Raw genomic sequence first — 27439 nt, 5'->3', positions numbered from 1 at the left:
CTCAGAAATAAAACAATGGCCTCTGCTAGCACTTCTTTCTGGGAGAAAGCTGCCCCCCAGCTCTTGCCCTGATGCTGGACAATTCAGTTCCTCCGCTTATGTCTCTGATGCCTTTCGATTTGCTGCCTACATGCTGCAGCTCAGAGGGAGTGAATCTGAGTTAAGTCTGTGCATGGGCCCTTTAAGCGGAACTGCCTGGGACTCCAGAAGTTTCTGTCTTCCACAGGTTCAATCCCCACTGCTATTTACAACCAGAAATTAGGGAGACTTATCTTCCTGGCACTGGAACCCTGGACTGGGTGCTTTATTGTGGGACTGGGACCCCTCGCTCCTGAAATATCCCTCTTGATATTTATCGGCCACACATGGGTGTGGGACCAGCCTTTCTGTGTCTCCACCCCTCCAACAGGTCTAGATTGGTTTCTTCTTTAATTCTGTAATTGTCAGACTTTCATTTAGCTCAATTTCTGACAGTTCTGAATGATGGTTGTTCTATAGTTTAGCTGTAATTTTGATGTAGTTTTGCAAGAAGGCAAGCCACGTTTACCTACGCCACCAATCTGGCCATAGTCGCTCCTGGACACTTTCAAGAGTCACTTCCAGGATGTGAAGAGTGAGGCCCTCAAGACACTCATGATCTCTAATCAGTGACTTCAAAGGCACCTCTCTGAGCAGTCAGTGATTCCCCAACCAGGCTCCCCACTCAAGTCAATGGGGAGCTTTAAAATTCCTGGACTTCATTCCTGGAAATTCTAAATTAAGGGGCATAAAGGCAAGGCTCGGAAATCTACATTTTCCCCAAAACTCCCTGGTGAATCTGCCAGCTGAGACATGTCTGGGAATCACTGGACTAGACACTATCTGGGACAACTTGCCCCAGGGCCAGGCTGCACATCTGGCCACAAGGATCCCACAAAGCCAGCAGTCCAAATCAAAAGACTACTAAGTGAAGAGAGGGAAACTCCATGAGGAAATTCCATGTGTGTTAGTTGGTGCTAAAACCTGAAGGGAAGACAGCAAAGGACAAAGCCTATTTGGCAGGTTCTCTCAGGCCCACTGATCCGGGGTGCTAACCTGTGAAAAAGAGAGACTAGTGCAACTTCCTCCTGGTAGGTCAAAATAAAATCAGGCCTGGGTGGTGCGGCTCAGTGGATTGAGCGCCGGCCTGTGAACCAAAGGGTCGCTAGTTTGATTCCCAGTCAGGGCACATGTCTGGGTTGCGTGCCGGGTCCCCAGTTGGGAGTGCACAAGAGGCAACCACACACTGATGTTTCTCTTCCTCTTTTCCTCCCTCCCTTCCCCTCTCTCTAAAAATAAATAAATAAAATCTAAAAACAAAAAACAACAACAAAAAAAAAAACCTCAGTTCCCTCTAACAACACACATGAGCCAGCAAGCTTGGCAGACCCCAAGGAGTCAGAGACAGAAAGGGACACAGTGTGGTGTTGCAGAGAGAGCGAGCCCCGGGTTTGAGTCACAGAGATCTGGGCTCAAAATCCCTGCCCTTTATTACTTATTGGATGTCTGTGAACTAAATATGGCTACAGTCTCTTTGCCACTCCTCCCATCAAGATGTGAAGTCTAGTTCCCCTCCTTGAACCTGGATTGGGCCAGTGACTGCTTTCCCAGTAGAATATGGCAGAGGTCCCATCACATGGTGGACAGGCTGCTAAGAGAACACGTAAATCCAGTGTTTGAAATAAACAACAATCCCATAGTAAGTACCCTTTCACCAACAGGAACCATCTAAGCTCCCCCTATAATTGGGAAGAACCCTGCCAACAAGTGCCCAGTGTTCCAGAATGACTCACCGTCCCCCACCCCACCAGTGTTCCTGTTGGCCTCTTCTTTCTGTCACAGTGACATCTTTGTCCCAGCCACCTAGGTTCAAGAAATCAACCTCTCAGACTCCTCTGTCTTCCTTCAGCATCCAGGGAAAGGCCAATACCTCGCCTCCCCAGTTACCAAAACCTTTCCACTCCCACCTCCACCAAAAGACAGTCTTCAAGGCCAAGCAGACCCAAGTGCTGCCCTGCAACTTACTAGCTGTAGACCCTATCCAAGTGTCTCAACCTCTCTGAGGCTTAGTTTCCTCAGCTGCAAACTGAGTATAAATCAGCAATGCTTTCTTTTTGTGGTCATTTCAAAGATAAGAGAAAATACAGCCAAAGTACATAGTACAGAGGTACTTGATACGTAGCAAGTGTTATTACAGGCCAGAAACTTTCACCTGGGTAAATACAAATGCCTCCAAATCTATGTCTCTACCTGTATATCTCTCTCCATTTTGACCCTCTAGTATAATAATAGCAGATTAACTGCCCTAGATGATAGCTGTCACATTTGTTCTCCCATGCAAAAGCCTTCCATGGCTTCAACTGTTCTCAGATCAATCCCAAATTCTCAGACAAACATGTAAGATTATTTTTAATAATGGTTCCATCCTGTCACTTTGGCCTGCAACTTGCTATTGGTGGCAGCCTTCTAAAACGGTTCATGTAATACCTGCCTCCTGGTATTCACGCCCCTGTGTAATTGAACTCACAGAAACAGCAAGATTATAAATGCCATCAAAAGCCATTAAATTTGGGGTAATTTGTTATGAAGTAACAGATAACTAATGCTCTTAATCTGAGCTGTTGCTCCTTTACAAACACCTATCCTTCCTACAACATCTCTGGGGGCAGAATCTGCAAGGCCCACCTCACAGGCCAGTGCTCACACTGAGCCTTTCTTCTTTTCTTTTCTTTTCTTTTCTTTTCTTTCTTTCCTTCCTTCCTTCCTTCCTTCCTTCCTTCCTTCCTTCCTTCCTTCCTTCCTTCCTTCCTTCCTTCCTTCCTTCCTTCCTTCCTTCTTTCCTTTCTTTCTTTCTTTCTTTCTTTCTTTCTTTCCTTTCCTTCCTTCCTTCCTTTCTTTCTTTCTTCCTTTCTTCCTTCCTTCCTTCCTTCCTTCCTTCCTTCCTTCCTTTCCTCTAAGATTTTGTTTATTTATTTTTAGAGAGAGGGGAAGGGAGGAAGAAAGAGAGGAAGAGAAACATCAATGTGTGGTTGCTTCTCTTAAGCCCCCAAATGGGGACCTGGCCCGCAACCCAGGCACGTGCCCTGACTGGGAATCGAACCAATGACCCTTTGGTCCGCAGGCCCGCATTCAATCCACTGAGCCACATGATGGACCTTTCTTAAGGCTCCATCAACCAGCCTCCCTTGGAAGCCTTCCCCTCTTCCCCACAGTGTCCCCACACATATCTCCACCACTGCATCTGTCACACTGTATCATTATCAATCTGTTTGTTTATATGTGTGTAAAATGACACATATTACAGCCAAAGACTGGAAATCATCTGCACATCCATCAATAAATAGGGGAATGGCATACCCATGCAACAGTGAAAAAGAATGAGGAAGTTCCACATATACTGGTATGCAAAATGGACAAGAAACAACACATGAAGCTGTGGATGAGTGAGTACAGCAGAGAGCCATCTGCCTGGAAAATAATAATGTAATAAGAGATATGGGTGCATGATCATAAGTGAAAGTGGCTAATGAGGGCTGCCTCCATGAGGTGGGGTCAGGGGGCTGAGAGATAGGGGAGGGAAAGAGGCAATACCTTCTGAATTTCATAGCAAGTCAGGAATTTTCTATTAAAAAATAAACATCTCTAAAAGAGTGAAAGCTTTCCCCTTAAGGTCAGGAATAAGACAAAGATGTCTACTCTCACCACTTCTATTCATACTGTACTGGAGATTCTAGCAGGGCAATTAAGTGAGAAAAGAAAATACTGGGGGAAAAAAGTAAAACTCTATTAGCAGATAGCATGATCTTATATATGGCAAATCCTAAGAAATACACTAAAAATTATTACAAATAAAAAGGTTCAGCAAGGTTGAAGAATACAAGATCAATACTATATAAAAATCAGTCATATTTCTACACACTAGCAATGAATCAGGAAGGAAGTCAAAAAGTCCAGTTTGTCTAATAAGAGTCCTAGAAGCAGAGGATAGAGACACTGAAGAAAAACAGACAGTGAAACATTACTTGAAGATCTCAAAAGACTTGCTTTCAGCAATTAAGGACCCTTTAGGAATTAAGGAAAGAAGACTGATACCTACATATATCCTTGAGATATGTCTGAACTCCAAGAATAAAGAAAATTCCTACATCTTTCAGAGAGGGAAAAACAGCAGTTACAAAGCAGCTACAATCCAACTAACTTCATTATTCATACTGAAACATGGAGGAGTGATCTCAAAATTCTAAGGATTCTATACTCAATCAAATTGTCAATCAAGAGTAAAGCCATTGGAACCCTTCTATACTGTTGGTGGGAATGTAAAATAATGCAGCCACTACAGTGGTTCCTTAAAAAATAAAAACAGAATTACCATGTGATCTAGCAATTCTACATATGGGTATATACCCAAAAGAATTGAAAGCAGAGACAGGAACAGATATTTGCATATCCATGTTTACAGCAGTACGCTCACAATAACCAAAGGTGAAAGTAGCAATAGATGCATGGATGAACAAAATGGGTATATACATACTATGGAATATTACTCAGCCTTAAAAAGGAAATTATGACATGCTACAACACAAATGAACCTTGAAGGCATTATGTTAAGTAACATAAGTCAGTCACAAAAGGACAAATACTGTATGATTCTATTCATATGAGATATTGAAGAGTAGTCAAATTCATAGCAACAGAAAGTAGAAAGGTGGATACCAGGGAATGGGGGGAGGGGAGAAGGGGGATTTATTAATGGGTACAGAATTTCATATTTGCAAGATGAAAATCAGTTCTGGTGATGAATGGTGGTGACAATTGGATAACAACATAATGTACTTAATGACAATGAACTGTACATTTAAAATGGTTAACAGATGGAGGTGTAGACAGACACGCTGCGTCTCTCCCCACAACTAAGAAGGAATACAACTACCTCAAAACTAGAAACAACCAGAAGTTCCAGGAAATCAAACTGCATGGAAGTCCAGCAAACGAAGGTATAAAGAAGAAATACTCATCCAGACAGGTAGGAGGGGTGGAGCTGGGGTGGAGAGGACGCTGTGTGGTGGTGGCAGCAGCAGCGGCAGCGGCAGGTCTCAGCAGAAAGCACAGTCACACATTTTAAAAAGTAGGGAGGGACACCAGGGGAGCATTCCCAGCTCCTCACTGGACCTCACAGCTCATGGTCCCAGCACCGCGGGAAACCAAGCCTCATTGCTTCTGACTGTGCAGACCAGTGGGGGTTGGGGTGGAGGCAGAAACTGCCTGTCTCAGCAGAGGCTGCTTGTTTAAAGGGCCCCCACGGTTCTAGAACGTCCGCAGACCCACCCACTCTGGGAACGATGGCCAGGCCAGCAGCTAGAGAGGTTCCAGTCCAGTGTGGAAGTGGGAGAGGTGCCTGGAAAAGGGGTGTGTGCTGGGCAGGCGGCATTGTTCCCTCTTGGACCCTCCCCCACATACAGCGCCACAATGTGATGAAACAGGTCTCCCTGCACTGACGAATCCATAAGGCTCCGCCCCTTACAACGTAACAGGAGTGATAGCTCTACCTGGCTAGGAAGCAAACAAACACAGGAGCCTGTAAGAATGAGGAGACAGAGAAGTATGGCCCAAAAAGGGGAACGGATCAAGGTTCCAGTGGGAGAACTAAGCGACAAGGAGATAGCCAACCTAACAGACGCAGAATTCAAAACACTGGTAATAAAGATGCTTACAGGCTTGACATATATGCTTGAGTACAGCAAACGCATAAGAGAAGAAGTGAAGGCTATGCTAAGTGAAACGAAGGAAAATCCACACAAAACCAATGGTGAAGGAAAGGAAGCCGGGGTTCAATTCAATGATTTGGAACATAAGGAAGAAAAAAAGTCAACCAGTGCAGAACGAGGAAGCAAGAATTGAAAAAAATGAGGAAAACTTCCAAAATTTTGCACAGGAGATGGCTATACAGGTCCGGGAAGCACGGAGGGTCCTGGGTAAGCTGGACCCAGAGGGGACCATACCAGAATGCATCATGACTGAGATGCCAGTCTGGGGGCAGCAACAGAGAGGCAGAGAGTTGCCTACAGGAGGGTGCCTATAGGACTATCAACTGATTTCTCAGAGGACACTTTGCAGGCAGGAAAGGACTGGCAGGCAGTATTCAAGGTGTTGAAAGGCAACCTGCAACCAGGATTACTCTATCCAGCAAAGCTATCATTTGGAATGGAAGGGCAGGTGAAATGCTTCCCAGAGAAAGTGAAGCTAAAGGATTTTATCATCACCAAGCCATTATTATATGAAATGTCAAAGGGACTTACTTAAGAAAAAGAAGATCAAAACTATGAACACTAAAATGACAACAAACTCACAACTATCAACAACTGAATCTAAAAAGTAAAAACAAAATCCAACTAAGCAAACCAGAATAGGAACAGAATCATAGGTATGGGGATCATTTGAAGGGTTATGAGCTGGGAGGGGGGAGGGGAGAAATGGGGAAATGGTGCAGGGACTAAGAAGCATAATCAGTTGGTACAAAATAGACAGGGGGATGTTAAGAATAATATAGGAAAGAGGGAAGCCAAAGAACTTCTATGCATGACCCATGGACATGAACTAAAGGGGGTGGGATTGCTGGAAGGAAGTGGGGTACTGGGTGGAGGGGAGAAAGGGGAAAAAATTGGAACTACTGTAACAACATAATCAATAAAATATACTTAAAAAATGGTTAACATGATAAATCTTATGTTATGTATATTTAACAATTAAAAGTAAATAGAAAATAAACAAAGAAATAAATGAGGGAGGGAGAGAGGGTATAGTACAACCACTGTGGAAAAGTTTGCCAATTCTTCAAAATTTAAACTCAAGAGTTACCACATGACCCAGCTATTCCACTCCTAGGTATATTCCCAGAAGAACTTAAAGTGTATGTCCACACAAAAGCCTAAAAATGAATGTTCACAGCAGGCAAAAAATGGAAACAACCCAAACATCCATCAACTGATAAATGGATAAACAAAATGAGGTATTATCCATACAATGAAATATTATTCAGCAGCCATAAAAAAGGAATGAAGTACCATTACATACAATGACATGAATCAAACCTGAAAACATTACGCTAAGTGAAAGAAGTGGACAAAAGCACCACACACTGTATGGCTCTATTTATATGAAATGTCCAGAACAGGTAAGTCCATACAGAAAGATGGTAGGTTCATGGTTGCCAGGGGATGAATGAGGTGATATTAGGACTCACTACTAAGATGTACAGAGTTTGTTTTGGCAGTAATGAAAATGTTCTGGAATTAGATAGTGGTGATTGTTGTACAGCATAGTAAATATACTAAAAATCACTAAAGTGTATACTTTGAAGTGGTGATGTCATGTGAAGTATATATCAACTTTTAAATGCCATAAAAATATATAGAATAAAAAAGAAAAAAACATAAACTTCTCATGGCTCAGTGATTCGGAAGCTTGTCCCTGTCCATGCCCTCCCGCCCTGCAAATCTGCCTGTCGTCTCCTCCGCCTGTGTCCCCTGGCATTCTGGCTGCTCACCAGCCCTTCGTTTCCCCATGACTTTCCACTGTCTGGCTCTTGGGAAAGGCATGTCCCTGCCTCACTGCACCCACCCCTTTTCTGGTGGGTCCCCACCTCCTACTCAGACCTATCCAAGACTGTCTGCAGGCTGAGACACCAGCCCCAGGAGTCACCCCAGATGAGCTGCCCAATGACCAGGACTGCGGTTACAAGCATGTGTCAGCTGAGGGATACAGTTTCACACAGGAACTTAATTATAGCTCAGGAGTGGAGGAAGGGAGAAGAGCAGTGCAGGCTTTGAGGAGCCTAACAGGGAAGCTACCCTGCTCTGCAGCCCAGAGGTTATCTGCCGAATCTCTCCAGGACTGGGATCCACAGGAAAACAAGTAAGATCCAGTGAGGTCCACAGGACACCGCTTATGAAAATGATCCCATTCATAAGTGTGAATTCTTGGCCCCGTCACGCAACACCAGCCTGTGTGCAGACCACATGGCCCAGATAAAATCTGAGGATGCCAAGACTCACCTCCAGGGCTCACACAGGCCTTTTCCTCACCTACTGCCAGAGACCCCATTTTATTCCGTCAGAAGTAAAGGGAAGGCAGAGCTTGCTCCTCCCAGAATGCCCTTCTTCAATGTTCTCCCTGGCTCCGAGTTGCTTTTCCAGAATGGAATCTGAGCTTCCGATCACAAGGATGCTGGGAACATCTTCCTCGTGCCTGAGACTACTATTCTCAGATCCCACCTACTACTTAGGGAAGTGCCATGGAGCAGCTGCTGGCACACAGCCATAATCAGTAGGTCATGATGGCCAGGGATACCAGACCTGCCAAACCACCTGGCCTTGGTACTGCCAGGTGGGGAAAGCAGACCAGGCAAAGGTTCATGGAAAGAGCAGGGCCTGGTGCAGGACAAAATCCCATCAAGACATATTTCCTTCACCCCTATTTCTGGCCCATATGTGGGCCCCTTAGCCTCCAGGCCTCTTCCTGGCCACCTTGCTTGCCATCTCAGCAAAAGTCCTCACAACCACCTGCTACCTGCCCCGCCCCCCCCTCACCCCCCATATATTACCCAGTTTGTTCTCACTGCCTCAAGCCAGAGCCAGGCACCAAGGCCCTGCTCGCTGTCATTGTTCCTAAGACCCCACTCCTAGCCCAGGCATGAGCCTTCCCATGTACTTTCTGTGTATCCTTTTTTCTGAGCTCCTGAGAGGTTTCTCCCTAAAAGCTATGGAAAGACACTTTCTGACTAGAGGTGGTACATTTTTGGGGATTTAAATGGAAGGGAAAAAAGACAGAGGGTGGATAAGGAGAGCAGAACTGGGAGGGGGAGGGGTGCAGAGACCGGCAGCAACATGGGCTGCGAGAGGCAGAGACAGACCCCATGTACCTCTCTGCCTTCCACCCTTTAAACAATTACACCAAGGAACTGGAGGGCTTTGCTCAAATGTCACCCTTTGAGCAAAATGCCTTTCTTTGTTCACCCACAAAGGGCAGTAAGGTCAGAGGGTACACAGAGACATAATGACACCACCTGAAACACGGGAAAGGCAAGTCACTAAACTGAGTGTTAAACAATATTCCAATTTTGAAGGAAAAAGAAATAGATATACACAGCCATGGTAAAGTCTAAAAGAACACAGACCAAAATTTAGAGCAGTCACTTACAGATGGCATAATTGTGTATGACTTATCTTCTTCTCAGTGCTGATCTGTATTTTCTAATGGTCTATAATGAATAAGCATTATTTATATAATTAAAACATTTTAAAATAAATTAAAAATCACACACACATAAACTCTTGTGCTCAAGTGTCAGCTACACATCCTAAAAAAAAAAAAAAGTTCCCAAAATTCTCACAGTCCTGGCCATTGGTAACATCTGATTAATTTCTAAGACCCCCAAATACAAGTTTCCAAAGGTGTTTCTCACTATTGCTAGTTAGATAAAGAGCTTGCCAGCAGCAAGGCCTTCCTCCAAAACCTCAGGCGCAACCATTCAGAAACACCTGGCAGTGTCTACACCCACGGGACACAGGCTCTGATGCCTCCTGAACTCACACGCAAAAGCCAGAGCCTCGCAAAGCAAAAACAGGGCTTGGGGACTACTGACATCCTCAGGCTAGAAGACTCCTCACCTCACCTGGCTGCCTCTTCCAGGGCCCAGGCAGGGGCTGGCGGGGGGTGGACTATGGCAGCTTGTGGGAATTACCCTGGGGGGCTGAGTTCCGTGGGTTGCGTGGGCAATCACTGACTGGAGTCAACACCCACTCCAGCCAACATTCAGATACAAAGAGAACGACAAATAGTCTTGAAGTTCTGTTCAGTCCAACATTTATTGGCATCCACCTGTGGTGCTAGGTCCCCAGGGTCCAGAGCTAACAATAACACAATCAACACCCTCTGAGTGCCTCCTCTATGCCTTAATGAGATCTTTTAACCCTCAAGTCAGCCCTGAGTAGCAGGATCTATAGTTATCCACACACTTTACAGACGAGGAAGCCACTGAGGAATAAAGCCTCACAGAGCCAGAACTTAGTCACATGCAGTCTGGCTCTTAACCACTACCCCCTCCATATTCCCTCAAAGTCCTTAGCCTCAGAAACAGCCACCGAGCTAGAAACACAAAGAGTGCCACCTGCTACTTCCTGGGAAAAGCTTGTTCTTTCTGAGCAGGCAGAAAATGAGGGGTGCCTCGTTCCTCTGTCCAGGATGCCCTGGGCCTACTGTTGGCCTGAGGAGGGGCTATCAAGGCAGGCAAGTGAGCACAGTCCCCAGAGCTCAGCCAAGGTCACCAACAAGATATTACCTATGCTTGTCTCTTCTGATTCGCAATGCCTTCCCTGCACCCCCACCCCTGCCTCCAGCCAGGAAGCGGGAGCAGAAATAAATACAGTTCTCTAAAAATAAACCAGGATGGCAAGGTGCAAGAAAGGAACAAAATGAAATGTCACTGCTGGTTTGAGACCAATTAAGTCCTACTGGTCCAGGAAGGGCCCGTGCTGCTGAGCAGGACAGGTACCAAGAGCCCTGATTCCCCTTCAGCCTCTGCTCAGTCTGTGGGTGCATACTTGCACCCATCTGCACTTGACTGGAAAGCCCAGGCTAAGGTGACACGAGCAGGAACAGCAGAGTTACTGAACTGAGAAGAGGGGCTCCAAAGGGCTCAAACCCCAGCTCCACTATTTGTCAGCTGTGTGACTTGACCAAACTGTTGAACTTCTCTGATCCTACCTACCCCTCCTTCTCTGTTAAGTAGGAATAGCACCAATGCACACATCTTGCAGGCTGGTGTGAGGGCGAGTAAGCTTATCCATGGGGTAACAACTGGCTCAAGGAGGAATCTGAATAAAGGCAATTTCCCTTCCTTCCTTCTCTCCCCATGTACATGTCTGGGCCCTCTTCTCTTCCTCTTCTCCCTTCACCATCTGAAAGCAGCCTAGCTAATGACTTGGAGAAGATACTGTTTTTTCTCCTATGAGTCCCTCCCACCCTACCAGTTAGCTGGTTATTTCTTACGGCTCTAGAAGGCTGTTCACTGCCTTGGAGCAGATCCAGGGAGGCACTAAATACAGCTATTCTCAGGGATCCTCTGTCCACTGACCTGGAATGAGACTCTGCAGGGGGCCCAAAGCCTGCCAAGGGTTTACTTCTGTTCAGTGAGCAGCAAGAGACTCTGCCATGCTGGAAAGCAGGGAGTGTTCCCTGAAGCCATCTCCAGTCTGGCCAGTCAAGCAGGTATTTTCCGAAATGGAAGAATTAGATTCAGTCAGCCAGTTGTCTGTGGGGAGGCCCTGCATATGGTGATGAAAGGCATGGGCTTTACTTACCTGAGTTCAAATCCCAGCTCTGCCACTTATTAGCTGTGAAGCTTTTGGCAGCTTTCCTAACCAATCTGGGTCTCAGCATCCCCATCTATAAAAGGGATACAATGATTCCCACCTCTCAGGCTGATGTAAAAGGTGATGTAAAAGGATTAGAACAGTGCATTCAACACACGAGAGCCATGGAAAGGGGACCATACACAGGTGAGTCCAGCTCTTGAAGAACTCACAGTCCAATACCAGGGCTGAGAATGCAGGCAATAACCGCACATGGTAGCTGTCAAGCTAGAGGTGTGAGAAGGGAGACTTCCCAGACCGCAGTGGAGAAAGGGTGACGGAGGCAACTGGGAAAGACTGTCAAAGCCAAAATCTCAGTTGTCTCTAGTTAACTTCAACCAAGGGGAGGCATAACTACTAGGAAAGAGGTCCAAGAGTGAACATGTCAGCTTAAGTTTCCTTCAATAGATGTATGACTGTTGCCCCATAAAATGACTTCCCAGACAGGGCCCTGGTGTCGGCTAGTGCCAGGACCATTGTGTGGGAGAAGGCCACTTAGACTGGGCATCCAGTCACCAATGCATCCAACAGGTGCTTGGTGGGCATCTCTGTACAAGGCACTTGCCCATTAAGGAGCCACTTTCTAGGGAGATACTCTCTGACCACAGCCAATGAACACATCAGGACTGAGGACATGGCTGTGCACTGCAGGCTGTCTCTGATTCGGAGAACAGCAGAGGAACGAACCAGTTGCTTCTCGTGACAGAAGTAGAAAGCAGAAAGGAGGGCACGGTTCAGGCTGCAGTCCACTGAGAGAAAGAAGTATACAGCCAGAGGCTCTGGGAGTATTGGGACCACCTTGTGAGAGGTACTCCTTGGTTATCCACAACATGCCCAGGTGGGCACACAAAAATGAATCAAAGACAGATGGTCCTGCTAAGTGTGGGAAAAGACAAGCCTACCCTGGGCTTGCAGGGGACAGAGGCAGGTCTTGGCCTGGGTGCAGATATGCCTACTGGGTCAGGGAATGGGCTGGAAAATAGACTAAATATTTTTGTAAAAGGCGACACTCTGCAAGGATATGAAAGGCAAATTGTAAGTAGATGTCGTAAATAGGTGTTAAGATGCCAAGAACAAAATCATAGAAATAAGACACTATAACACTATAAACAGAACTGGATTGATACAATTTTGATTGGGTATATTCTGCAGTTTGGGAATAACTGATTTTCACTTGGGAGACAGAAATTAATATTGGCCAATTTGTTCATTACCAAAAATCTTTTAGTTTTCAATGTCAATCTGTTTATTATCAAAGTTTTTTTTTTCAATGACAATTTATTTGGTGCCATTATTAAAAGTAGGTAATGGGCAGAGGACTGTAAAATCAGAGACGCACACATGGAGGACTTAATATGTAGACAATGTATACCTGGCCCCCAGATGACAAGGAAGCTTGCCATAGACCACTGACTGGCTGTCGTTTTGGAAAGTTGTCAGAGCACCAGAACTGCCACGGGGTAGCACTACTGAGGGAGTGAGTTTTCAAGCTGGGTTTACTTGACCTTTTGGGATCTGATTCTTAGAAACCCAAGCAATACTGTGAAGGATCCACAGGAGTCAGGTGCTCTGTTTTTTGGCAGCCTCCAGGCTGAGCGGGGAGAGGAGGCTTGGCACTGCTCTGGGGAGACAAGGACAGGGACATGAGGAGGTTGTTAAGAAAGCATTTTAGGTGGGCAGCTGTGGGACCCACACTGGGTAGACCAGGAGGGATGCAGTGGAAGTGGTAGGTTTGGGGGCCCTCATGGGGCTGAGAAGGAGCGTAGTAAGTAAAGACCCCAAAAAACCACCCCAGAATTGCCTGGTGAGAGCGGCCAATCCTCATTTCTAGGTACATAGCTCCACACTGCCACTGACAGTGGGACTGCTTTTATTAACCACAACAAAAAGGCTGCTTTTTCCCCTCCTCCTCTAATATTTTAAGTTGACTATGTTTACATAATTGCTGATATTCCCTAGGTATGATGTGACAAATATTCTACAGAAAGGAACTCAGGAACACAGGCATAAAGATCAAGAGATGGTGTGAGAAGGGAGAAAGGAAGGAAGGAGAAATGGGCCACGTGAAGTAAAAGTTCACAGTATTTCAGGGTCGTTGATGAGCTGACCCCTAATCACATCTCATCTTCTACTCTCTTCCTCCCTCACCCTGCTCCAGCCATACAGGTCTCCTGACTATTTTTCAAACCCATCCGCCATGTTCCTGCCTCAGGACCTTTGTACTTGCTTTCCCTCTACCTGTAAGATTCTGCCCACACATGGCTCAGTCTCCTCTTTTCAGCTTAAACATTACCTTCTCAGTGAGGCTGTCCCCAAGCCCTGTTTAAAGTTGCCACTAACTCTTAACTGCTTTATTTTTTTGATATAGCATTCATCACCATCTGATAAGTTTTTATTTAATTCTGGTTCTCTCCCCTTACCCCCACCACAACCACCACAAGAGCAGGAAGTAGTTCCTTCTGCTGTGTTCACTCCTTCATCCCCAGTACCTGAAACAGTGCCTAGCACATAGAAGGTACCCAATAAATACCTGTTGAATGAATGAAAAGAAGAAGAGAGGAGGAGAAGGTGAAATTAAAGTCAGATTTAAACCAATCTTGGGTCCTCAACAGTCTGAAAGAAACCCTTTATTACTGACTTAATTGAATGTGTGGGGTGAGTTCCAAAAGCAAGCGTCAGATACTATCTGAGGCCTTCTCTTTTGCTCCCAAGGAGTCACAAAGACTCCCCTGAGAACTTGTAGTCTCAAAGACTGTTCAGGAAAGAGGCTAAACCTAGATCTCCAACTGCCATAAAAGGGATGCTCTAAAGTTGCCATAAAATAAGAACAAGGATCAGCTAAGTCACCAGGAGGTAGATAAGCCCTGTAGTAGCTTCCTGCTGTCACTGAAACAAATCACTACACAGTTGTGGCTAAAACAAAACATATTTATTCCGCCACAGTTCTGAAGGTCAGAAGTCCATAATCAGTCTCATTTAGCCAAAATCAAGGTATTGGCAGGGCTGCACATCCTCCAGAGGTTCTAGGGGAGCAATTGTTTCCTTGCCTTTCCAGCTTCTAGAGCTCATTCTTTGGCCTCTTCCTCCGTTTTGGAGCCTGCACCACAGCACTTTGCTGCAATAGTCACACTGCCTTCTTCTGTATCAAATCTCCCTTTGCGCCCCTCTTAAAAAGACATGTGATTGCACTTAGGACCCACTCAGATAACCCAGGATAATCTCTCCACCTCAAGATCCTTAATCAAATAACATCTGCAAAGTCCATTTCCCATAGAGGGTAGCATCCACAGGTCCCAGTGATTATGACCTGGATATCTTTGGGGGCCACTGCCTAGTCTACCACCATGAAAGACAGACTCCGCACGTTTGGAAGAAACAAAGTTCAGACCTCTGGTCCACAGGAAAGAAGAGTCAGCTCTGGCCGGGTAGCTCAGTTGGTTAGAGCATCATCCCGATACACCAAGACTGCAGGTTTGATCCCTGGTCACGGCACATACAAGGAACACCAACAGCCCTGGCTGGGTGGCTCGGTTGGCTGGAGCAGCATCCAATTAAACCAGAAGGTTGCAGGTTTGATTTCCGGTCAGGGCACATACATAGGTTGTGGGTTCGATCCTCGATCAAGGCTTGTATGGGAACTAACCAATTGATATTTCTCTCTCTCCCTCTTTCTCTCTCTCTAAAATCAATAAACATATCCTTGGGTGAGGATTAAAAAAAAAAAGAATCAACAAATAAATACTTAAGGAAATGAAACAACAAATTGTTTGGCTCTCTCTCTGAAATCAATACTTTTTTTTTAATTTTAAAAAAAGGAAAGAAGAGTCAGAGCAGGAGTCTTGGCAGCATCCAGGGTCTTTCTTTGGCTATAAGTACTGCTGGCCCTGCCAAGACCTTGATTTTGGCCCAGTGAAACTGATTTTGGACTTCTGACCTCCACAACTGTAGGGGAATAAATACGTTTTAAGCCACAAGGTTGTGGTAATTTGTTACAGGGCAATTTCATGAAACTGAGCATTGTGGCCCTCGGAGGACCTTCTGAAAAGAGAAGGGTAGTTTTTTCTTCTCTCAGGAGTCCATCTCAGGATGCATATGGTGAGGGTCAAGGGGAACCCATCAGGACCTCTGGACTGTCCTGAAGGCTTTTATAGGAGAGCTGAAAACAACAATAACAACAACAAAAACAGTCTGGGTCAGACGAACAAGCTTGAGATCAAGGTGGCAGTTAAGCTTTCTCTCCCGGGAACTGTCTGGGGTGGAGGGTTCTAAGAACCCATCTGGGTGTGGAGAGGAAGACCGCTGTGGTGAGAGTGCCAGATCAACTGGTAAAGATGTCTGACACCAGGAACTGACAGATTAATGACAGTTCACATGACACGTTACCAACTCTGCTCTACACAGCACCATTGGGAGCTACAGGAAGGTGGCTTCTGCCCAACACTGAAAGACTTGGAGAAACACAACCACTCCAGGAGACGACAGCCTTATACCTCAGACACTGTCCCTCCATTGTGTAGACATCATATGGTTTCTTACTAACTTGGAACACCCTGCTCATTGTGAACAATTTCATTCCACCCCAAAAACCCTCCAAGAGGTGACTAAGTAGGTTAAGTTCCCAATGTAAAAACTGTATGTTTATCTTATTGATTTTACTGATACGTTCACCAGTGGACCCAGCTGGCCAGAAATATTTAGTGGGAAATGACAGAGCAGTGGTTCTCAACCAGGGGTGATTTTGTCCCCTAGGGGGACCTGTGGCAATGTCTAGAGACATTCTTGGTTTTCACCACTGGAGGGTTGGGAGGGTGGCATCTCGTGGGTAGAAACCAAGGATGATGCTAAACATCCTACGACACAGAGTGCGAAATGTCTATAGTGCCGGGACTGAGAAACCCTGTGCTAGAGGGAATGGAACTGCAGGCAAAGAAAACTAAAGTGAGAATTATGAATAAGGAAATGTTTTAGGCAATTAAGGGAAACTGAGGAAAAGCATGCCACGCTTGCTTGTTTGGAAATGGGGGTGATAAGTAGCACCCTGAGTTCTGGCAAACTGAAGGGTGACCTGTTTCTGAGGCGTGTGGTCCCACAGACTGCTGTGCGTGGTGGGCAGCCTGCCGGGCTAACGCTGCTGTTGAAAGAGCAGACTTGGCCTGTACCACCACTGAAGTGGTAGCCTTTGAAGTCACAACTTGTGGAGGAAGAAAGTCCCAAAAGCAGTAATAAGGACCAAAGGATTAAAGCAGGTTACAAACGAAAGCAATGAAAATCTATTTTAAAACAATAATGTAAAAATGAACTGATGCTTGAGGGTTTTCCCACGACACCAGGAGCCTCTCCTTCTGTACCCGCCTCATGAGAGAACGCTCAAGCTGTGTCGTTATTAGCTGTGGAGAATTCCGTAATGGCTCCAGGAGAGCCCCTGAGACAACGGATGTGTTAAAAGTTAGGCTTTGAAGACTGTGCTCAAAAGAAGAAGGAGGGATGCCGCCACGCACTGCCTGCCGCCACGCACTGCCTGCCGCCACGCACTGCCTGAACGCCAATGCAGAAGATGAAGACTCCTTGTTCTGAGACTGGGCTCCTGATGCCACAGCCCGTACATCAGGGAGGAACTGGTTCCGAAAGGCATTTCTCCCTGAGTCCACCACCTCAGAACTGAGCTCAGGAAGGGGACGAACCAGCACTGACTGAGGTTCATTTTAATCATACTTATTATGCCATAACTCCAAATCCATTCCAGCCCTTCCCATGGTCTCTTCACAGACAGAAGGAGCTACAGAGACAGGGAAAGAACAGGAGGCGCTAAAACCCAGAAGCCAGGGCCACAGGGAGCCACAGGAGCCAACTCTGTGAACACGACTCCATGTGGAGCCTCTAAGTCTCAAGCAGTTCCTCCAATCCCATCCCCCTTCAGATTCTTTTTGCGGCTTTCTCCTCTTGACATCCCTCTTGCCCCCCTCGTTGTCTTTCTCCCTACCACTCTCTAATTTGTCCCCCTCTTTCTTCTTCTCACTTCCAACTGGTCTATGAGAAACTGAAGTGTATTTGAAACAGTTAGGTGTTACATGCAGTTCTATATTCTCTACGTTTTTCAAAACAAATCATGATTAACTTTTTAATGTCCCTTGACAATAAAACCTAAATTTAGTTGCTTCAACTTTTTTGAACCCATAAATCTCTCCCATTGATCAGCATCCATAAATAACAAGGGTGAGGTGGGGGTGCTACTCCACCCATGTTCTGGGCACTTAATCTGTGTGGCAGATAGATCAAAATCAATAATTTTAACAGCAACCAGAGAAACTCAAATTTAAACAATTTATTTATTTATTTGGGGGGGGGCGGGGAGAAAGAGAGGTAGAGAAACTTTGATGTGCAAGAGAAACATCGATCAGTTGCTTCTCACACGCCCCCAACTGGGGACCTGGCCCACAACTCAGGTATGTGCCCTGACTGGGAATCGAACTGTCAATCTTTCAATCCACAGGATGGCACTCAGTCCACTGAGCCACAACAGCCAAGGCGAGAAACTCAAATTTAACATAAGGAAGAATTTCTTAACATTTAAATTACTGCAATAGTCAGTCTCCTATCTAACCTCTCTACCTCCATTTTTTCTCCATTCATTCCACCTTTTTTGGCAATATTAACACAATCACTCCTTACTCCAAAACTACCAATGACTACCCACTGCCCAAAGAATATAAAGTACAAATTCCTTCATCTAGCATTCGAGAGCTTCTATCAACCCAGAAATTTGCCAACAATGGTTTCCAAGAACGGAAGACATGAGAAGATGCACTTTTCTCCTAGAAGTGTTCCGATACAGGCCTAGTTACCTCACATAAAGGACGCTGGTCTCCAGGAGGCCTCTCTCCCGCCCAATAAACCATGCCCCTTGTGCAGCTCCCTCTTTGAACCTGAAATGGTCTTATGATCAAGAAAATACAGCGAAAGGGCCACTGTGTGCCTTCTAAAGTTAAGTCATAAGGAACCTCGCCATTTATGCCTGGATCTCTCAGTACACTCACTCTTGGGATGTTTCTACTCAGAATCCAGCTGTCATACCGTGAGAAGTCCAAGGTACACGGAGAGACCACATGCAGGCACTCTGGTGAACAACCCGCACCAAGTGCCAGCCACATGAGTGAGCCAGTGTGGACGCCCAGCCCAGCGAGCCTTTAGATGACTCCTGCCCGGGCCCCCCTTTAACCACAACAAATTACAGCCCCCAAGTGAGGACTGCCCAGCTGAGCCCAGTCAACCCACAGAACCATTAAAGATAATAAAGTGCGAATTTCACTTAGAAATGTCCTAGATGAACTACAACAAAAACTAACTTATTAGATCTTGACCCTTGAGTGCAAGTCTTTTAATTATTCTGTATAACAAAATAGAAATTATACAAAAAAGTACTTGTTTGAGTTGCAAACTAAACTAGACACTTTTCTCATGAAATACAATTTTTACTTGGAAAAAAAATGAACAAATTATAATTATTTAGATTTGGGTATCTGACAAACTTTTCTTGAAAATGAACTGACAGTCACCGCAAGGGAAAAAAAAGACCTGACAGTATATTACCAATCATATAAAAAATAAAAAATAAAAAATTCAAGCTTTCATGAGAAATTCAAAATTATGGAAAACTTGTATCCACCACTGTGAGCTCAACAGCTTCCAAATACTTGATGACTTTTTTGACGAGATCAGTGCTGCTATTAATGAATATTATTTACTGAAATGAAATGTCAGCTTTTACAAGATCTCTGTAACTCAGTGAACCAATGAACAACTCAAAGTAAAAGATCCAATTCAAAGAGCAAGACAGATTTTAATGTTACAAAGCATGAAAATTTGTTGATAAGGTTTCAGACTCCACATTCCAGCTACCCTTTAAGATTATACTACCACTTGTCAAGTTTTGGTATCGTATCAAAGAACAGTCACAATTACCTGCAAAACATATTAAAATAACCCTCTTTCCCTACTACATTTCTATGTGAAACCAGATTTTCTACATATCCTTCAAATAAGACATACTTTAAGAGGTTAAACACATAAGCAGTTATGAGAATCCAGCTGCCTTCTATTAGACCAGATATTAAGATTAGCAAAAATGTAAAACAATGTCACTCCTCAGAACTTTGTTTTGAAAAATAGCTATTTTTCATTAAAAATTTCATCTGTGATAAATGTTGTGAGTTTTTAAGCACTATTACAGTAAATGAATTAATAAATTAGTAATTCTTAAAACTTCCTCAGTTTTAATTTTAATTTGGGAAACAAAAGTTCTTGGGACCCTTAATTATTAAGAGTGTAAAAGGGTTTCAAGGCCAAAAGTCTGAGAATCACTGTTCTACAACAGTCTGAAGCTGACATCAACACAAACCACCTTCCTTTAAAGCCCAATCTGAAACCCACTTCTTCAGGGCCAAAGCCAACCCTCAGTGATGATTTGTTCCTCTGAGTGAATATCCATGTTCTTAGTACCTGCCAGCTCTCTGATGTCTTAAAAGCCTTTCTGTGCATATGTCTTCTCTTCCCAACTAGATTCAACACACTTGGGGCATGAGACCATGCGTGAAACATTTGTCACAGCACCTGGCCCACAAAAGTGCCTCAGATAGGAAAGACTAAGATGGCAACACCACAGTTTTTTATATGGATATTAACACCGAAAAATCTGATAGAGCTATGCCTCACTTTGCCAGGGGAAATAAAAAAGAACACTTCTAGCTTGCACTTGGAGTTCACCTCAGAGATGAACTGGACACGCACACTGCTGCCCCGATGGCTAGCGGCTCACAAAACAAATGACAAAACAAATCAATTAAACTCAGTGGCTCTTCCTGCTCAGGGGAACTTCTACTTCATCCCCTCTCAGGGAATCTCAGAAGCCTCCCAAACTCCCCTTCTTCCTCCTTCATACTTCCTTCAGAGGAAAAGACTTGGTATGGGTTTGAGAACAGGAGGGGCCCCTGCCTGAGGCCTTCCTGCAAGATCCACAAACAACCTGACCCCCACAGACAGACAGACACATGGGCTCAGCACCCTGTTAGGCAACAGGAAAACCCGCAGGGTGTTAAAGGCAGAGAAAGGGAAGTAAAGCCCATAAACAACTACTGGAACCACTGAAATTCAGAAATTAAAACAAATCAGACAGGAGCCCCATGTTTCCCAACCCCCAGCAGGGACCCCACAATAGCTCAGCGTCCCTATTTGGGACAATGAACATCAAATTCTCTGGAGCTTCCCTTCTAAGAGTTTATAAAACCTGCCAGGCATCCTGAGAACAGGCAAACAACAGTGGGAAGCACAGCGCATTGTTCAGACTCTGGTAAGGACTCACTACCCCAGCAGAGATGGAAGAAACAATTCTGTGTATTATTCCCTGTTCTCATATATGCCAGCAAACTACTGACCCATGAGACAGGGACTGATTCTGTTGCTTTTACTGTCATTTCCCAAGTGCTGGCACTGTGCCTGGAACATAGTAGATACTCAAAAATAGTGCATAAATGAAAGAGAATGATACACACCATCTTTGGACCCTGGCATCCATATTGGCAAAGAAGAAAGTGTGTATATTTATTCATTCAACGAAGATTTATTTAGCATCTTCTGTGCCAGGCACTGTCCTAGACACAATAGGAAACAAAACAAGTCCCTGTCCTTGTGGAGTTTATGCTTTAGTGGGTGTGAATGTGAAAATTCAATGCTCCCACAAAAAACATGTAAGTCACAGACATTTAATAATTATTTAGTCGGTGCCTGCTATATGCAAGTTATGAGTGCCAGATACTATGACAAGTACCTGGGATGTGAGACTCAGTCCTAGTGAAGTTGTTTCATCTTCTAGGCCAGGACCCTAAAACTGGGATGTGTGTGCCAGTTGTTAGAGGGCCCTGGGTAAAGAAAATAGGATTACCTCTTTGGTGCATCTGTCCTCATCTGTCGGTGAGCAGAAGCCACTGCGTAAGTACCACGTACATACCCAAAACACCACGCAACACTGCAGGATAGAAAGAAACCCAACATCTTTAGCTGAGATGTACCAGGGGTTAAAAAAAAAAACAAAACAGCTCTAATATGTTAAAATTAAACACTAGGGCTCTAGGAGTGCTCCTCAGGCCAGCTGGCTCCTCTTCTGTCCCTCACACACACTCTCTGAGATGTTGTTATTCTGAGCCTGAGTCAGCAAACATTTCTCAATCCTGGAAGTAGTCTGCTCATTTCCAAGTAAGAAGACACCAGCTTTGCTGATTGTACCAGGGTGGGACCGAAGGAGCTGGCAAGGTGAAGGAGGAGCTAGAGCTCAGCACTCCCAATGGAGATACCCTGAGTCATGCTTGGTTCCTTCACCAAAGCTGGTAGAGACAGGACTGGAGTCACACCCCAATCACCAGCCTCCGAGCTATGAAGACCAGTAACTGCCTACCAAGCAAGAAGACCCACATGTCTGAAACCTGATGCAGGGGGACATTTCTTCCCTGCCAGACTCAAGCAAGTGCCCAGCCCTCCTCTGGCACTGGAACTCAGCTGCTGCAAGTAGCTCCTCCCCCTAGATCCAGAGGCACAGAAGAAAGCTCAGGGACATCAAACCATCTACAAGAGGCAGCCACTGGGCAATCTGAGACAACATGGCACAGCAAGGGCATCACGCACAGAACTCCTGACATAACACAAGCAAGGGGCTGGCAGGACAAAGCCCATAGAAATGCTGCAGAGGGAGGAAAAGGTGTGGATAATGCTGGGCAGTGAGTTGGCTCCTGGCATTAACAGGCAGGCCCCACAATCTAGCTTCCCAGATGGCAAGGAACACCCTTGAGGCAGGGGCGGGGTGGAGGGCTCAGTGACAGGACATAGAAGACTTTAGAAGTGACAGGTCCAACTCCTCCTGAGAGAGAGGAGCTGCACAGTCCCAGGACATGCCAGCATCCCACACAAGCTGTCCTCTGGCCGGGTCCTGGGGGAAGGGGTCTGAAAAACCACATGTGGAGTCAGGAGGCTGAGTAAAGGCACTTCTTCCTGAGTGGGCTGAGGCACCCAGCAAAGAAGGAAGAAAGTAGTGGTGGAGGGACAAGGAGAAAGGCAGCCAAACAAAAGTGATTTAGTGAACTTAGTTCATTAAACTAAGAAAGTGATGGGCTACACCATCTATAGAATAATGTCAGAGGCCTGTCTGCTCACATCTTTGAAAAAGAGAGGCAGGCTGGCACAGGCTATGTAAAGAATCACTGAATGGGAACTTGGTAACTGACAGTTGTGACTACCTACACAGAAAACAATAGTGGACACACTGCAAGAAGCTATCCAGCCAGAGCTGCTGGTGCCCAAGCTACTCCACAGGGACTGGGCTTAACTGCTTCTCAGGTCTTTCTCACCTGCCACCTCAGTGGAGACTGAAGGTGAGCAAAGAGAGAGGAGTAGCAAACTGCTCAAAAGTCAGGTAAAATCCATGGGAGCCAGAGATTAGACTAAATTATTGCCAAACACACAACCTCAGCTTCATTAGAATGACCCATTAAAACTCCAGAGGGATGTTTTTCATAGGAACAAGGGACCTCTTTTGGTCTATTCTGCCCAAATTTCTCCCAAGTGCTGCTTAGGAAAGGGCTCATGGGTCAGTAGAAAGGGGACTGGCTCAGCCATCCATGATCCTATGCTTTTCTCAAAAACGTTCAGTGCCCAGGAGGATTCCAAAACTTTTAAAGTCTGGTCTAGCTGGTTCAGCTGGCTCTCCACCAAAGCTCCTAAAAGTTGTCAATTTTGTGTCCAATTCTGGCTAAAAGAGAGAGAGCATGATCCTCAAAAGAGGAGCCTAGAAACCCAGAGCCAGGTGAAACAACAGGCCTTCAAGTCTAAACGTGAGAGTGGGTCACGCTTTCCGAATCCTCCAAAACCAGATTGGGCAAAAACAGAGGATATGTTATTTCCTGGCGATCTCTCTAGGGGACTAAGGCCAAACGAAGGAGCTCAAATTGAAGATACCTGAAAAGAACTTTCCACCTTGGGTTGAGTACCCAGACACACCACATAGGTGGTGGGCTCTCTAGTCCCAGAGAGAGTGATCTCTGTGACCAGAGGCAACTTAAGTTCCTGACACAGTCTAACTAATGCAGCCCCACAGATTGCCCAGGCAGGTGGTGACCTAATATTCAATGTAACACCCAGGCAAAAGAAATGGAACTTCAGTGTCAACCTCCTCCTTGAATCCAAAGGTAATTAAGCTCCCAAGGAACACGGAGGTAGAAACTTCAAGAGAACCTGCTCAGTGAGTGACCAACATCAGGGGCCCAGACACTTTCAGTGGATCAGAGATGTAGAGGGAAAATCAGCAGCTGGTTCAAGCCACCAATAATAAAAGGGACAGATGTCTGCCACCCCTAGAGCTATCAGGCAGCAATCTATTTAAAACAGGGAAAAAAATTTCTGGAGTCAGTACAGAGGAAAAAGGTTGAGAAACACAGGCATTCTCTGGGACATATCTTCTGGAGACCTCCCTTAGCTCTTTGGGATGAGGCATAGGGTAGAGGGTGGGAGTCGGGGCAGAGCTAGGCTGGGGTTTCATGGTTTAAATGGTTTAGTACATTCAGAGTGCAAAGACACAGAGCACTGTTTCCTGGAAGGGGAAAAGAGTTGGATGAGGCCTCCAGCTACACCTGGCGCACACCCAACTCAGCGGCCAGTCTCTTCCCAAGGGTTCCTGGAAGTCAACAAACCCATAAAGAAGAAGTATTAAAGCTGAGATTAGAATGGTCTACAAATTGAACAACATCCCTGATGCAACACTCCAGTAAATTCTCTCACACATACATAACCTGCTATTTACCTCAGACATTCAGCTCCTTACTTCGGTCAGGGACTGAACACCCTCATCCCGCCGGTATCTCAACTACAGGCCAAGGGAAAAGCACAGTAGTGTGCGGAGCTAATGCTTCTCCCTGAAGCAGAGGCAAGGCACTGGGATAGAAGGGGAGGTAGCTGACAGGGTGAATAAGGAAATCAGAGAGAGGTGCAAAAACGGGCCCTCAGGCGGGAATGGTGGGGGTGGGCGGGGACCCAGAATAGCAGAAGCTTAGGTAAACGGTAGGCAAGCACCGGGCTGAAAAAGCCTAGCACCATCGCGACGAAGATGATGGGGAATCCTAATACTGGCAGCGTCCAGCCAACGGGGGAAGGAGGCGACAGGGAGGGGAAAAGAGAGCAAAGACTGAGAGGACAAGGATGGAGGAAGGACGAAGGCAGAAGACAAGGATAACGAGGGGGACAGAAGATCCCCATGGAGACCCTGGGTAAAGGGCAATGGATCTGGGGACACTAGAGAGGAGATGAAGTAAGGGGGCAGAGGCAAGGGTGGGGAATGGGAAAGAACTCCAAGCCTGAGACCCAGGTCTCGGAACACAGAAGTGGGAGGAGACGGAACCACGAGGCCCAAGTAGGGTCACAGAGTCGGGAGGGGAGGCCTGCAGTTCGTGCTCACACAGCACTGAAGGTCCAAATGGCTGGAGGCATAGGAGCGGCGGGGCGCCAGGACAGCAACGACCAGCGCAGACCGACCCGGGCAGGAGCGTCGGGAAACCGCAGCGCTCGGTAGGCGGACCCCTGCTGCTCTCCCCAACCCTCTCCCCTCCTGGCCTTGTGTCCCAGCCCCGTTGGCCGCCTCAGCCCGAGCCCGCCGCTGACCTCCGCTGCTTGCCTACCCGCTTCTCCCGTCCCGACTGACCTGTCCTGGCCGCCTCTCGCTCCACCGCCACCGTCCCGCAGGCTCCGCAGGCTCCTGCCAAAACTTTTCCCATTAATCCCCAGCTCCGCGGCGGCTACGGCGTCACACGCTGCGCGGCCCGGCTCCGCCCCCGACATCATGACGTCACCGCGCAGCTCGACTTCCCCGCCCCCCTCCTCACGCCCCTTTCCACCTCTGCCGGGGCCAATCACCGCACCGCCTGGAGACTCCTCTGTTTCTGCTACTCGGCCCACCGCTCGCTGCCCTGGGCCCCGGCTGCAGCGCCCTCTGGTGTGGGATGCGGGGATGCGGGCGTGGCAGCTGAGGAAGGAGCTGGAAGGGAGTGACAGGCCAGTTAAACAAGTCTAGCAAGTAACATAAAAGGGAATTTAAACCTGGAAGGGAACTAGAGGATCATCTGGTATAGCCTCCTCATCATCCAGTGAAGAGGTGAGTGACTTGTTGTAAGCAACAGGACCTGAATCTTCAGACTCCAGACTCCGCTGGAGGAGCTCGTGCTGCTTGTACGTTTAGTAAAAGGACTTTCTTCCCTTGAGAGGCTTCTGCAACTAGAAATTTATGGTTCTGTACGTCTTACTGAAAGGGATAAAAAAGCCACTGACTCTCAAACCAGTAAGACAAAATTAACAGATGAATCATGGAAAAGGGTCGAGGAAATGACATTCCGCAGCTCCTCACACATATCTCTGGGATCAAAAGGAGGAAGATTGTTGTCACCAAACATAGAGAAATGGGAAGCTGTAGCTAGATAACTTTGCAAATAAGTTGGAGATAGACTTATAACTGGATTACCCTTAGTTAATCACACCCTGAGTTAAGTAGTTAATCACGTTAGATTGTGAACCCAGATTAACCAGGAATGGAAAAACGGGGGAGAAGGAGAGGGGAGGGGGAACTAATCGCATTAGGGAGGGAGAGTTATTTGCATTAGTATAAAACCAATTTTCTTTGTCTAATTCGCTAGCGCATGCCCCTGGCTGGCTGTGCGCCTGACTCTGCAGACTCGTGAATAAATGCCTTTCTTTGCTGCTGAAGTCCTGTGTCCTGGTGTTTTACTGTGAGTGTTTCTTACATTGCCTGTCTCCCATATACTTACCTAATACTCTTGCCCACATAAATGGGAGGTATCCTCCCTACTGTTGTAGAAAATTCCATTCTTGCTTCTTAATCCAACTCTTTAGGACCTGGAAGTGACCTGTTATTCCAACCTGTCCTTTCAGAAATACTATAAAAAAGTACCTACCAGCTGGGAGAAGAAGCTGGATTTGTCATCTTGTTACAGAACCCCTGGGCTACTCCAGTTGAAAACAAACCCACGGGCTCTTTAGTTAGGGGCCCGATTGCCCGCCGCCAAAATTATAACTCTCAATACCAGAGTTTAGTGAAAAGAAAAAGAATAGTTTATTTAACAGTTATATAGATTTAGTTATTTGCGGATTTCTGTTGTTAAGTCTTATGCTCTTTAAAATACCCACAAACACATATCCTTGCCTCCCCCCTACCAAACCAGGCTAGTTTTCGGAAAGTCAGAGAAACTGTTTCCCTACTTTCCAAACACAGTTCAGCTTTACCAGCAGCTGTCAATCACTCAATTCTGATTGGGGAGGTCCTTTCTGTGCTGTGGTGCCCTCCAGCTCTCAATGCAGGACCGCCTGGATTCTCAGCCTCCTTGCAAACTGCCTTCTTCCTGCAAACCGCATGGATCTCCTCTCCTCAAAACCGCATGGCAAGAGCCTCTTAAAGCAGCCTGGAGACCCCTTCTCCGAGTCACATGGAGAAGGCCTCTTTACCAAGCCACGTGGAGGGAGCACACAAGAGAGCGAGAGAGCGAGAGCCCCAGACCGAGCGCGTGAGCGTGAAAGAGAGAGAGAGAGCTAAAATGTCCACAGCTGCTTATATATCCCTGACTGCGTCCTCTGACGCAGTGAGCGTTGCAAACAGTTCTGACCATTCACAGAACCTTACGCAGGTTCTGTGTGCTTTCTCCATACCATCCCCTGGTTCAAGACTCCTCCCATCTACCTGAGGCTTTGGATGCATTAAAGCTATTTGCATAAGAAAGACAGTAGCCACCAGCCTCAGGCATGTGGAAGCATTTGAAAAGCTGCTTACTTCTCCCCATCCCCCAGCAGCAAACTCTGGGGATTTTTGGACTCCCCTGTTTCTGTAACAATCTTGACTCATGGATATATGATCAATGGGTAATTTCCTCCTCTCCACTATATTTCAAGTATTATAAAGATTACTTCTCTCCTTTGGC

General features: G+C 46.1%; 1 protein-coding gene across 4 annotated transcripts in view; it reads right to left on the bottom strand.

The window, feature by feature from the left end:
• PPARD (peroxisome proliferator activated receptor delta) overlaps positions 1 to 25276 on the bottom strand; it is an 81006-nt gene extending 55730 nt beyond the window's left edge. For 2 of the 4 annotated variants that reach the window (XM_090282264.1, XM_090282268.1), the window contains exons 1-2: positions 25159 to 25276; positions 21361 to 21444 (exon numbers count right to left, since the gene is read on the bottom strand). The gene's annotated coding sequence lies outside the window, so the exon portion shown is untranslated. Of the gene's footprint in view, positions 1 to 9683; positions 9793 to 21360; positions 21445 to 25158 lie in introns of those variants that run through there. The other 2 variants (XM_090282265.1, XM_090282267.1) reach the window with 2 other exon arrangements.
• Between the last annotated feature and the right edge of the window lie 2163 nt (positions 25277 to 27439).

This window comes from Furipterus horrens, unplaced genomic scaffold (genome assembly GCF_987537825.1).
Source record: "Furipterus horrens unplaced genomic scaffold, mFurHor1.1.pri manual_scaffold_6, whole genome shotgun sequence".
Lineage (NCBI taxonomy): Eukaryota > Metazoa > Chordata > Mammalia > Chiroptera > Furipteridae > Furipterus > Furipterus horrens.
This window is presented reverse-complemented; position numbering and strand designations above follow the sequence as displayed.